Raw genomic sequence first — 12766 nt, forward strand, 5'->3', positions numbered from 1 at the left:
ACAATCTACAAGCTCCATCATGGACACCAGTTAGTAGCGTAGGTGGATGCCGGCCGGTGTTGTGAATAAATAAATAGTTATAAGGTTGAAAATTAAAAGAAAATGATGTGTAACAATCGTGTTTTCATTGATGGGTCTGGTTGTGTACCGGTCCCGGGTTTTAAATGATGACAGCATTTATATTTATCCGTTTTTTACTAAATGAATTGTCTGTTGCAAAATAATTACTGGATAAGCATTTAAATAAGCAATACATTAGTTTTATATTTGCATTTATTGTGCTTACTGCCCTAGCATAGCAGTTGGACAGCTTAGTTGCCTTTAATTAGCATGCAAAATGCTATTCAAAAACCATTAGCTGTAACCTATGTAGCATTTTGAATGCACAATTTGTTTTGGGTTTTAAGCATCCCGGATGCTACTTCATTGCCACAAAACTGCTAGAAAAGTAATGTGTTGCTGCAAAGTTTGAAAAATACACTTCGTTTCATTTTTTATTATATTTAAGTCTCCGTTCAACTTCTTTCAACGTCTACGATTCATGGCCGTATAAAGCGACCAGAAGAATCAGAGTTATGTATTGCGACATTTGCACCCATTTAGACTCGGCCGAAATTCATTATTATCACAGTCGAATTTCGCACACGACTTCGCAGCGGCTGGCATACACAAGTTCGGTTGAGTTCGTGACAGGGGCGTCGGGTGCACAACAGGTAAACAAAATAAGTTTGATTAGTGTGAAATGCGGCTGGAAAATTATGATTCAGTGGATTCTCAAATTATCACAGTAGTCTAAACATTGGCGAGAAACCCAATACAATGTGAGTTTTTTTTCTTCGTTTGCTGCCTACAGGACCTCAACTAGTTTCGCAGACCGAAAAAGGTCCGATTTGCTATCGCACTCGCAATTCACCATCTCGCGGGTAACATCATTATAACACGTCACTAAAGTGCCACAACATCAAACTTTTGACCACTTAGCACGACTTAAGCACCACCACAGCCGGACCGACGCTGACCACCAGCAATATTGTCTTTGTGGTGTCAATGGTAACTTCAGTCCTGTCTCCTTCTTAAAAGGTATGAACGCCTTTTCCACAACTCTACGGCCGATTCCGACGATGTCGATATTTCTATATTTTTCCTGTAAAGCAGGCCTGCCCAACCTTTTACGGCCGCGGGCCACAGCGAACTCTCCATACCAGTTGACGGGCCTGAAATTAAATTTTATAATGCATGACCACATCGTAGTAGACGATATTTCGATGTTTTGTTGTGACGAACTTTGCTTATTCGCAAAAGCGTTCGAGTGAACTCGCAAAGTGTCAACTGAAATCGCATAATTGCGTACTGCGATGATTATACGACTTCGCATGGTGCTATTCTAATTATGTTAGTTTAACTCGCAGTGGTGTACAAACTAAATCGCATAAAAGTGAAAATAAACTCGTTCAAATGTACATACAAACTCGCATAAGCTAGAATCGTTAATGTTGGCATATTGCGATGTGATATGTGATAACAATGAAAGAGGTGCTGTTGGAGTGCCAAAAAGCTAAAAGAAAGTGAAAAGCCATTAAGGTGAAACATCAAGAAATCCCATTGCAATTTTGCATACAAACTTTAGAGGCACAAATCTGACGAACGAAGCATCGAACCAAGCTGAACTTGATTTTCCTGGCTTTGCTCACTTGCAAAAAGAGGCAGCTTTTCCAAATCGAGCGCATTTGTTTACGAATTTTTAAGATTTGTGCTCTTGAAAACGTGAGTAGGGGTCTAAGTCGGCCATTGTGGCAGTCATATTGGTATTCTTTGAAGTTTCTCCTTAATGATGGTTACAAAACAAGTTGCAAAGTTATCATTTTTGATTTGTTGACCTTATAATTAACAATGGATGGTGTTAGCAAGAGAGGAGTAGTGGTAACTGTGCGGGAAATCATGCTACATCATTTTGATTTCCAAAGAGCCTGCCGAACACGTACAGCGCACGCAAACCAAGTGCATTCAAACCTGAGACGAGACTCGCGAAGAGGAAAAAAAGCAACGTCAAGTGCAGCCCAACTGAGCTGTCAGTTGTAGCCCGTTTGATTACGTTACCTAAAACGAGGAAAGTATTGCTATCCGAGATAAATGCTGAAGCCAAAATTCACTCCGAGCAGCATTTTCTTCTCCTGTACTGTCAAAAATAAATTGAAAACAAAATATTCCAATGATTATTTTGCTTGGCGATTGTTGGCGATGCAAAATTTCACCTCAGCATGATTTTGGCCGTGAATGGGATTCAGTCACACTGCATGTGAGGTGATGCGGTCACGTACGTGTTTGAACCACCAGCCCAAAACATAATGTCAACACAGATAGGAAGAAGAAAAAAATAACAAAGTGGAGAAAAAGAAGACCGTCTTCGCGAGTCTCGTCTCAGATTCAAACAAGCACTAAGGTGAGCTATTGCGACATTTGCACCCATTTAGACTCGGCCGAAATTCATTATTATCACAGTCGAATTTCGCACACGACTTCGCAGCGGCTGGCATACACAAGTTCGGTTGAGTTCGTGACAGGGGCGTCGGGTGCACAACAGGTAAACAAAATAAGTTTGATTAGTGTGAAATGCGGCTGGAAAATTATTAAATTAAATTAAATTAAATAGAATGTCATGACATTTAATCAGTGTGTTTCATAAGTAGTGTTTGGTGCTAAGTGTGAAGTGCGGCTCGATAATCCAAAGGTTATTAGTTCGATACTTAGGTGACAAGATTTTTTTATTTCGTATATTTTAAGTCGCATAAGGTGCTATATTACGTCGCAATAGTGCATACCGTACATCGCATAAGATATCCCTTCAAGTCATATAGCGTCATTATTTTCCCGTCAATGCACGTACTTTTGTACGCATAAGGCACTTGAGCGATTCCAAGCAACAGCATCAAAATTAAGGAAATTTTTTAATTCATAATTTTCTATTGAAGTGAAACTTTGCACAGTTTTTCAGCTCCATCTAAATCGCCATTTTTCGATATCAAATTTTTATTTTGAATCACGACTAACTTTTTAAAAGGGTTTATGTGAAAATGGTTCAAAAATATTCAAAAATCTGCACAACCAAAATGGTTCGTTCGATTGCTATGAATTTTTCAGCAAAGTTAGATAACTAAATGGTGATTCCTAAGAAAATATACACTGTGAAAAAACATCTTTTTTAACTTTAAAAAATATCATTTTTGTCACAAAAACTCAAATATCTCAAAACCCTAGTTTTTTACCAACGTAATTTTTTTAGGGAAGACGGTCCATTGTATTAGCAATCTACCATACAAATTTGGTGATGGTAAACTAATAAACAAAAAAGTTATAACATTTCAAACATTTCACAATTTTCACATTTGGTAAATATTTTTTTCTGTGTAAATTATTTAGGTCAGAAATCGCACTTTGATGCTGATTTTATTGTTCAGCAAAGTTAGATAACTAAATGGTGATTCCTAAGAAAATATACACTGTGAAAAAAAAATCTTTTTTTAACATTAAAAAATATCATTTTTGTCACAAAAACTCAAATATCTCAAAACCCTATCTTTTTATCAACGTAATTTTTTAGGGAAAACGGCCCATTGTATTAGCAATCTACCATAAAAATTTGGTGATGATAAACTAATAAACAAAAAAGTTATGACAATTCAAACATTTCACAATTTTCACATTTAGTAATAACTTTTTTTTAGTGTAAATTATTTCGGCCGGAAATCGCAGTTTGATGCTGATTTTATTGTTAATGGCATTGCGTGAGTAAAACAAGCTGTTTTTATTATGTATTATGTATATTATATGTACAGTAATGTTCCGATTTTATCACGCCCTCCGCGCATTGGTCGTTTATTCATTAATTTGCTGTTACATTTGAGGACAAGTGTTTTCCCTCTTCTTCAAGATGAATGTTGAAAGCGTGTTTTGCAACGTTAAAAATATTGAAATGGGTATGGATGTTGAAGTATATTTCAAAGCATTTTTGAAAAGGGGCGTGATTAAATTGTTTAAATAGATGTCGCTCATGGTACGGTGGCATGACTCTCTGCACTTAGCACTTCTGGCAATTTCTCAGTTGTCGTTTTCGAAATTTTCAAACTTCCTACGCCCTGCTTTACCGATGATATACAGATGGTTCGTTTGTCAAAGTCTAGACGGCAGGACGTGCAAATGCGTAAATTTGTATTCAATTTGGGCATAACCAGTCTCTTTTAGTTTATCTATGGTGCTTTCGGTGAGATTTCGTAACTCTTTTGAACATTTTTTTTTCATCAAACGGTCTACAAGAGAGCGTTGAGTTGAAGACCTTTGAGAAAGCAACTGTTCATGTTGTTCGTTAGATTATAATAAACAAAATCACTTATTAGTTTTAACTGACTAGTTTGGTGTTGTTTGCTTGCCTGAAGAAAAATTTAATATAAAATTTTTAATATCCATAGCGGTAGTATTTTTTTGCTTTTTCGTGAGCATTGGTATGGTATGTATACACACAAACAAACGTAACACTGACGAAATTTTCATTGACCACGCCTTTAACGATCATTTTGAATCTTGGTTGTGGCTTCCATAACCAGAAGAGTGCCCATCGTTTTTCTTTGCGTTTGACGTTTCACACTAGCGCCTTCTGATGACGATATTGCACAACGCAGTGTTTCGTGAAACATTTCCACCAGGTGATGGTAGTGTGAACTGGGCGATGGATTTTCACGAAAATTGTTCTAGGCGTTTCGTCTGTTTGTCTGTGGTATGTACATCTCATGCATTTGTTGTTGTTGAAGTTACTCGCATTCTTCCGATCATAAAGTCTGTTCTCTAAGAGGTAATTTTTTTTTGCAGATCAACTAGACGTATACGCGTATATATTAAACTTTTATTATGCAGCTTTTGTCTTAAAAATAAGTTTAATTCCATTTTTCTTATGATCAACAGCTTTTCAACACTATCAAGGGATTTTTTCACCAGTCACGTACAACAAAAAGTATGACACTCTCAATATTTTTGATCATAACACTGGATCGCGTCTAAGGGAGCATCCATTAAGTACGTCACGCTAAAATTGAGAATTTTCAACCCCCCCTCTCCCTTTCGTACGGGTTTTTCCTATACTTAATACATTGCTTGTCACACTTTCACAAACCCCCTCCCCCCTAGGACCGTGACGTACTTAATGGATGGCCCCTAAGTTTCAAATATAAACTATAGTAATTATGAATAATCAAACAAAAATATCATGAAAACAACTTGTTTAGTTCAGGTGGTAGCCTTTACAATAAAATCAGCATCAAAATATAACTTTTTTTTTTTTGCTAGGTTTCTAGCTGCACTCTGAATAGAGTTGAAACCTCTACACTAGACCCGAAGATAGAAAAGAGTACGTAATCTTTCAGAAGCAGTTTGCCAGCCGTACGCGGAAAATGATATCCATTAAGACACTGTTGCCTACTGACTCAGAAAGTTACGGTAGAAGGTTGGAAAGTTTTCAATTGGTCAGTCAGTCAGGATTTGCCTATGTAGTGTTATGGTCACACGGTTTGTGTTTGTCTTCTTGTTTGATTTTGAGGTATGGTTCAATATGTTTTTCTTCTCGTGAAGTCAGTTGTCGTATGTTTGTTTTTTTCATCGAATCAATCGAGCCCTGTATGTTAAAATATAGTCGATCCTGTGTCAAATTATTTTCTTGATTTCGCTAATCGTTTTCTACTTCTCTGTGTTCCTCTCTTGTGTCCTTAAATTGTGATCAGTTCAAAACCCACAGAAACATGTAACTGAACTTCTGATATTTTTCTGTTGGTGTCATAATACCATCTAAGAGTTGAACAAAAATACGCCAAGTTGGTCAGTTAATTGCAATAAAATTTCAAAATAATAAAGATTGCATGTCAACTATTATGTATTCATCCCCCTACAAATACTATGAAAACTATTAAAATTCGTTCAATTGTCCTACATAAACCATGTCATTTTCTCAAGCGTAGCCTAGAAATGTCAACCTAGTCATACACAAGTAACGTTGTTCAGTTAATAAAAAGCAGTCAGTTTTTGTCCAAAATGTCACGTCGAACGCATTGACGTCAACAATGCGTTTAAGTGTTCGCATGTTAGCTTCGAATCTATCAGCACAATTAAGTGCTGCAAATCTCCTTCCCACTATTAATTCTTCGGTCGATTTTAATTGCTTTATTTAAAGAAAATATGACCAACTAACATTGTAAAAATTCGAAAAAAGCGACTCTGACATTAATTAATTACTAATCCAAATCAACCGAGAAACGTGGGAAATAGAGCCCAAACAACATTTTAAAGTCAGTTGGCTGTAAAAGGTTCCAAAACCTGTCACAAATCCTATAATACTTTTATTAGGATTTGTAACGATCTTCAAAACCTTCTCAAATCCAACCGACTTGGAACTATTGCTTGGGAATAGACTCTAATGAGCCTTGGCGGATCATCCATGTTTATCGAGCATGTCTGATGCATATGATCAGCCATACTCCATCTGCAGCAGCCGGTTCGTGATGAACCGTTGGAGGCGCATTAAAGTGTTAAAAAAAGGTGATATGTTTCACTAAAGAACACTACATTACAATAACCAAAATGAAACTCCTTCACTTTAATACCGTCAACCCCTGCGAACTTGGCCAGGGGATAAAATCAGCATCAAAATATAACTCTCGAAATAATTTACACAGAAAAAAAAATTATTTTTGTTACTAAATGTAAAAATTGTGAAATGTTTGAAATGTCATAACTTTTTTGTTTATCAGTTTACCATCACCAAAATTTTATGGTAAATAGCTGATGTAATGGGTCATTTTCCCTAAAAAATTGACGTTGGTAAAAAGATAGGGTTTTGAGATATTTGAGTTTTTGTGACAAAGATCATATTTTTTTAAAGTAAAAAAAGAAATTTTTTACAGTGTATATTTTCTAAGAAATCATCATTTAGTTATCTAACTTTGCTGAAAAATTTACAACAATCGAACAATCCGTTTTTGCTGTACAGCTTTTAGAATATTTTTGAACTATTTTCGCATGCACCCTTTTGAAAAGTTAGTCGTGATTGAAAATGAAGGTTTGATATCGAAAAATGGCGATTTAGATGAAATTGAAAAACTGTGCAAAGTTTCAGATATTTTTGAAATGGTCGCTCAGGATCGACTGACATGACTCCGTGGAATTCCTCTGTATCATTTATCTGTATTTTTTATATTTACTTCTCATTCACTCCTCAACGACTCACTTACTTTTCTCGGCTTGCTCTTCATCCTTCATTTTTCACTCCTCACTAGTTCACTTCATTCATTACAACTTCATTCTTTACAGTTCACTTCACACTCTTCATTCCTCACTTTTTCTTCTTATTTTTTTTGGTATAACGTCCCCACTAGCACAAAACCTGATTCTTAGCTAAGTGTTCTATGAGCACTTCCATATGTAGTTATCAAATGAGAGCTTCCTCCCCTAATGGCCATTAAATTATTTTGCATGCGTATATTGTATGACACGCACGAAAATACTATATGCCCTTCAAGTAAGTCAAGATAATTTTCATTACGAAATGTTTCTAGGCCGACCGGGGCGGGGATCGAACCCGTCCCTTTTAGCATGGTCATGCTGAATACCATCGCCTTTGCAGCTGTAGCTATTTATATGGGCCCTTATCTGCACTTGCCCTGTACAATGGATCATTGAAGCCAACTTTTTCACTACACTTAAATAAATTTTGTTGTAGTTTCTACCGAATCCATGGTAAAAACAAGAACTGTACCAACAATTTTCAACCGAATGCAAAATTCTTTTAAATTTACTGAAACATTGTCAGTAATACCATGCATGCTGTATTTTTGACTAAAAAAATTCTTGTTGCTACTATTTTGGCATTGTTATTTTAACCATGTCGACTTGAATGTTGCACGTCTTGGATAAACATGGTCAAAAATACAATGCCAAAATAGTTGCATCAAGAATATTTTACGTCAAAAGTACAACATGCATGGTATTATTGACAATGTTTCAGTGCATTTAACAGAATTTTGCATTCGGTTGAAAATTGTTGGTACAATTCTTATTTTTACCATGGATTCGGTAAAACCGACAACAAAATTTTTTTGGGTGTAGTCACCGCATCAAAACGAATGCGCCACCGTATATGGACGGTAAGGTGCCAGCCAGAGTGGACGCGTCACGCGGCGCGGCGCGGTGCAATGCGGCCTTTGACAGGTCGCGCGTCGACGCGCGGCAGACCTCCGTTCATTAGAATACAGGGAAAACAATCATAACATGCCAGAGTGCGCGCGGAACGATGCGGAGCGGAAAGCGTTTAGCCGCGCGACGCACGACAAAACAGTGCATGCACTGTTTTTGATGCGGAAGTCACGCGGTTCGCGCGGATAATTTTGTATTTTTGTGTGGATTTCGTCCGTTTTTACAAAATCATGGCGCTAATTTTACGAAATTGTTTTTCAAATGTGAATGTAAAATATATTAACATGAATAATATCACATGTTTATTATCCGGTGGCGTCTCGTAACCTCACTTTTCACCTATTTTGCGAATCAAAATAAGTTATTCTTTCAAATTTATGACTAAAGACTTAACGGAAATAATCGAAATCTCTGTCATTCTACATCCATTACAAGCAGAGCTTTCACATTACCCCTACCCATGTTTCATGCACAAAAACGGTTGGCACCCTCTCGATTATTTTACTATCTCAAAGTATTCTACTAGGGCTGTAAGCTAAAAAAATAGTTTCAAAATAAAAATATACTATTTTTGAGTTACCAACTTGTTTCATTGCATTGCTGTTTAAAAATAAACGAAGGGGTGCCATTTTTTACGTATACAACCCTGTGGTAGCTCTGACTGCAAGCTCACTTGTTCATAAAATTTTAAAATTAGTACCTGTAGGGCGGGTAGATTTGAGGTTAGGAAATCATCATTATCCCAAATGTATACCTCTTCTGAATCATCTGAAATAAGTAGCAGTTGAAGGTAAATTTAGATAAATGGTTCATTTTTAATTTTAGGTTGAGCACAATAATCACTTATCTCCTGGAAATCTTTCATCAGATAACTCTAGAAAACTGTTGAAATGTTATGGCTTTTAAACCGATAGAGAGGAGACAGCTCACTTTGATTGTGTACTACTGGTTGTCAAGGCGAACCTGTCACAAACTGTCTTTGCAACCAGAGTTAGAAATTATACATTGATGGTGTGAAGTGTTCCAATATCTAAAAAATCTTATCAAAACTTCTCACCGTTTGTTGTAATTTTAAAGATAAAATAATTATGGTGAGTTTAATAAAATAATCTATATAAATAAAACAGTTATGGTCAGTATTTATGTGCAAAGGTGGCGGAAATTATGAAAACTTTTCAGTTTGCTTTACGAACAGACCAAAGTGTGACTGAATCCCATTCACGCACAAAATCATGTTGAGGTGAAATTTTGCATCGCCAAGCAAAGTAATCATTGGAATATTTTGTTTTCAATTTATTTTTGACAGTACAGGAGAAGAAAATGCTGCTCGGAGTGAGTTTTGGTTTCAGAATTTATCTCGGATAGCAATACTTTCCTCGTTTTAGGTAACGTAATCAAACGGGCTACAACTGACAGCTCAGTTGGGCTGCACTTGACGTTGCTTTTTTTTCCTCTTCGCGAGTCTCGTCTCAGTTCCACATATACAGCGGCGCCGCCTGGCACCTATCCACTCGGAAACATCATGCGCAACACGGGTGGAAAATGCCAGTCAGAAAAAAAGAAGTAAACAGCTTGAAGTTTGTATGATGGCGTAATAAATTCTCTGTTACTGTAATGAATCCGGAAGAAACGCATAGGTATAATGATTTTGTTTCTAATTTGCAACTGCAGGGTACAAATCGCTGCGATGCGGAACAAGTGCAAGCCAGCGATTTGTCCATACAAGAAAAATGATTTTACTTTTAATGTGGTGGCGCCATCTCTGAGAAAAACAAGCTTTGATTTCTCACTATTATTCAAGATTTTTTTTTATCTGTATTAACGAGATTTTTAGCCCTAGGCTAGTTCATCTCGGGACCCACGTTTTACTTCCCTTCCGAAGGAAGAACCCACGTTTTGTGAGATTGTCGGGAGTGGGATTCGATCCCAGGTCCTCGGCGTGATAGTCAAGTGTTCTAACCATCACACCAGATCCGCTCCTTCAAGAAATTTAATAATTTTAAAGTGAAATTTGAGTCATCGAGAAAATTTCTTAACAAATCCGATAAGTTTGACGATTTTACCTAATTGTTTGGGTAATTTTTCATCAAATACATTTATTATTTATCACCCCCCCCCCCTTGACGAGTCATAGAGCAAAGTGACAAAAGAAGAAAATGAGATTTGTTCCGGCCTTATTCGAAAAAATATTTGGTAGTGGTTGTGCACAATGGTGACTACTATTAAGCCTACCAAATGTTTTTTCAGTAAAAGCTTTCTGTTTCAAGTAATTCAAGTTTAGATGCTTTTCACCATACAAAATAAAATGGATTTACTCCTGCTGATCAACTGTGGGTGTGCACCAAGCGGGTACACTGAAATAAATTTTGTTGTGGAAACTACCGATTCCATAGTAAAATTACTAACCGTACCTATGATTCTCAACCGACAGCAAAATCTGTTAAGGTAACTGAAATATGCTTGGAATTACAATGCATTGTAGTAAATTCAACTAAAAACGTAGTCGTCTCAACAACAAAACATTGTTAATTTTTCCTGGACACGCATTTTACAACACAGTGTGGTTAAAAATAGAATGCTCATTTGTTAAATTAAGATTATTTTTAGTAATGTTAACTGCACTGCTAGTAAAGTTGACAGTGTTTTGGTAGAATTAACTGGAAATTGTTGTCGGTTGAGAATCATAGGTACGGTTAGTAATTTTACTATGGAATCGGTAGTTTCCACAACAAAATTTATTTCAGTGTAGTCCATTGCCTCTCGAAACGTAATTGCTTCCATAATCGAAGTGTAAAATGTTTCACCGGCTTCACAAATGGAATAATATTCACTACATCACGAAAAAGTCCGCGGCGATAGCCACACAATCGTGAAAACTGCACAAAATCGTTTTTTCACTTTCCAACCGGCGCGGTATTTACTTTCATGTATGTAATAGTGCACATACATGGTGTGGCTTTTCTTGATTTGCTGTTTCTTTTATACTCCCATTGCCTATGCGTGCATATTTCTTGCGTCATATGCACAGTAGTATGGGACAAATATCAAATTCTCGCTCCAGTCGGCTTTTTAGATTCTATTTAAGTCCCATATAAACTGTGCAAAATTTCAGCGCGATCGGTGAAACTATAATTTAGCGCAAGCGTTTCAAAGTTTTCATAGGATTTACTATGGAAAAAGTTACACTTTCAGATAAAAAATCCCAGAGGTCGCCCTTTGTCTCCTTAATTCACATCGATCAACATTTCTTGTAGAAAAATCATTTATGAAACTTTCTTTCGAAGACCGCAAAACGATTGGATACTTGTGGAAAAAGTTATTGATTTATTACCGATTAGTGATCGAACGAGCGGCTTTTTGTTTTGTTTTATTAGCAGCACTGTAGCTGCTGCCTTGGCTGCTGCTGTTTCCGGGGGTGGTGAAGCCTCCCACCACCCCATGCAACAACGGCAGCAGCAGTGCTGCTGATAAAACAAAACAAAAAGCCGTTCGTTGGATCGCTAATCGGTAATAAATTAATAACTTTTTCCACAAGCATCCAATCGTTGTGCGGTCTTTGGAGGAAAGTTTCATAAATGATTTTTCTACAAGAAGCGTTGATCGATTTGAATTAAGGAGACAAAGGGCGACCTCTGGGATTTTTTGTTTGAAAGTGTAACTTTTCCCATAGTAAATCCTATGCAAACTTTGAACCGCTTGCGCTAAATTATAGTTTCACCGATTGCGCTGAAATTTTGTACAGTTCATATGGGACCTAAATGGGATCTAAAAAGTCGACTGGAGCGAGGATTTATTTTTTCCATACAAGCGGGTCCCATACTAATGCACAGCGTGATAAACAAGTTGAAGATGGGAAAGAGACAAATGAAAATGCACTAACGAACCTCAATCTCTAATAAAAGTGCGATTTGGTGTCAGATCGTTTCGGTGTCTTCACCGCACTTATTCATTAGCTAATGATGAATGATGAAAGTGCGGTGAAGACACCCACTGAAAATATTCTACACGTTCGAGCCACATGTTTCAAACATGAATTTTCACCACTTGGAAAACATCTGATTTTAACGTGTCAAACCAGTCATAAAATTGCTTTTCGAAATCATGTGTAAAACACGTTAATCTGGCATGATAAATGTAAATTTTCTTAGTATATCAGTTGCAGGCACCCTGCTTCGGGTCAAGGTTGCAACCATTCATTTGCAAAAATTTACATTCATTTGCTATTATCTCAGTTCAGAAGCATGCTATCGAAAAACAATGTATGGATGAATTGAACCTTGTAGTTTTATCTGAAAGTTCGCCGAATAGCATTAGGGTCGCACACGCATACCAAAGTCGTGAGAGAGCTGTGAAGGCAACTCTCCATGCGGTGAATATAAATTTCATTCACGCTGTGGAAAGTTGCCTTCACAGCTCACTAACGACTTTGGAATGCGTGTGCGACCCCAATGTTATTTGGCAAGTTTTCAGATAAAACTACAAGGTTCAATTCATCCATACATTGTTTTTCGATAGCATGCTTCTGAACTGAGATAAT

The sequence above is a fragment of the Aedes albopictus genome, chromosome 2 (assembly GCF_035046485.1).
Source record: "Aedes albopictus strain Foshan chromosome 2, AalbF5, whole genome shotgun sequence".
Taxonomy (NCBI): domain Eukaryota; kingdom Metazoa; phylum Arthropoda; class Insecta; order Diptera; family Culicidae; genus Aedes; species Aedes albopictus.